Source organism: Ictidomys tridecemlineatus, chromosome 7 (assembly GCF_052094955.1).
Source record: "Ictidomys tridecemlineatus isolate mIctTri1 chromosome 7, mIctTri1.hap1, whole genome shotgun sequence".
Classification (NCBI taxonomy): Eukaryota; Metazoa; Chordata; class Mammalia; order Rodentia; family Sciuridae; genus Ictidomys; species Ictidomys tridecemlineatus.
The window spans coordinates 148,339,714-148,341,488 of NC_135483.1; positions in this window are offsets into that span (position 1 = coordinate 148,339,714).

A 1,775-nucleotide genomic window follows, 5' to 3' on the forward strand; every position below is an offset into this window, starting at 1 on the left:
GATCCCTGTTTGGGGTGTGGAGGGACATACAGTCCTGGTTTATGTGGAATCATATATGGTGTGAGTGAAATGAGACAGATCCCCGTTCCCAAGTGCCCTATCTAAGATGGAAGTGGGTTATGTTGTCTAGACTAGAGGAAATGCTTTTTTTTTTTTTTTTAGGGAAGGTTATCTGAATTTTAAAAGCCAAATGATTGCTGGAAAAAGAGAATAGCATTTTATTGACTGCTTGGCTTTTAAAAGGCGTTTCTCCTCTTTCTTTTTGTTTAATTAAAAAAGTCTCCTTTTAACCCCAAGATGCAATTAAAACTTAATTTGTGCCTTATTACCTAGCAGGTATCCGTTGGCTTTTATTTATTATTTTCTCCATTAGGAGTTTTAAACTTGAGGTGGAATTAATATCTCTTCTATGATCTTTTATAGTCTTCTTTTTCACATATATGAGTGTTTCATAATCCTCTAAAAATACCATAAGTTTTAATGTAATATGGGTTTTTACTATATTGTAAATATTAGATTATTAAGAGTTCCTTAACCCCTTTTCATGAGAAGGCAACACAGACTTGAATAGATATTTGTGGTTCTTATTCTTCAAGGATTTGCCTCCCCTTTTGTGCTTTTTTCTAGGCTGTTCCCACTTTCTTCTTCTTCTTTCCTGGCAGAAGGTAAAAACATCAGTTTAAGATGATGAAACCAGAAGTTTTTGAGAAAAGTTTGTACAACAATGACAAAGGCAAGCTCCTTTTACTTTATTTTTTTACCCGTTTATACATATTTATTAACTTAAGTTGCTTTATCACAATGATACTTGAAAGCCAACAATAGAAACCATCTTACAATTTTGAGTTGTGATATTTTCCCTGGCTAGTGATATGTGGTACCATGCTCTCATGATGCTGAGCAGAGGAAGTGAGCTGCACTCCCAGGCAGCTGTGCACGGAGAGGATAAACAACTGTCATCTGCAGTTGATTGCTAAGCTATGGTATTTGGTAGGTTAGGGATACCAAGTACATTTTGAATATATGAATAAATATGTGGGTTTACCAAGAAATAACCTCATTGCAAGCCAAGGAGCATCTGTATTTATAAGATCATTTCCTTCCAACCTAAGAGAATTCTAGCTCATGTTGGTACCTAAGTTTTAGCAACTTATCCTATCCAATGCTTTGTGTTGACATAGCCACTCTGACGTCTTCAGTTCTATCCTCGGCAACTATTATTCAAGAGCCCATTGGATCTGAGATTACACCAGAATTTCATCTTTTCTCAGCCTGAGATACTTTTTCACTGTGAAACTCTTACCCACTGGCAGATCTAATTTCCAGATCTCTTTGGGTTTGACAGATAAGATAAACTAACAAGAATATTTTGCATTTGTATAGCCTTCATATACAAATATTTTATTCTCATAGGCCGATTTCAAGTTATGAGTAGATTTTGAAAAGCAAACTCAAATGACTGACAAATAACTGTTAGGACTCTGGACCAGCCTATCTATGTTCTTGGACTGCCCATGATCATTGATTGCTTATAGAAGTGTGATTGCAGTAGTCTTGGGGGAGACAAATCTGACAGTGTCTGTGAATATTTACTGTGACATTTTCTAAAGTTCCTTCCAAGCCTTGTATCACCTGGATCCTGGCCAGAGTGTCTGTCTGACATCCTGGCTTGCTTCTTGATCACTGTGCACCACCCATGATTGGCTGTCCCCATGGGTTCTCAATCACGTTTGCTCCGTTCTTGGAACCTTGACACTGGCTACTCTTTCTGCCTG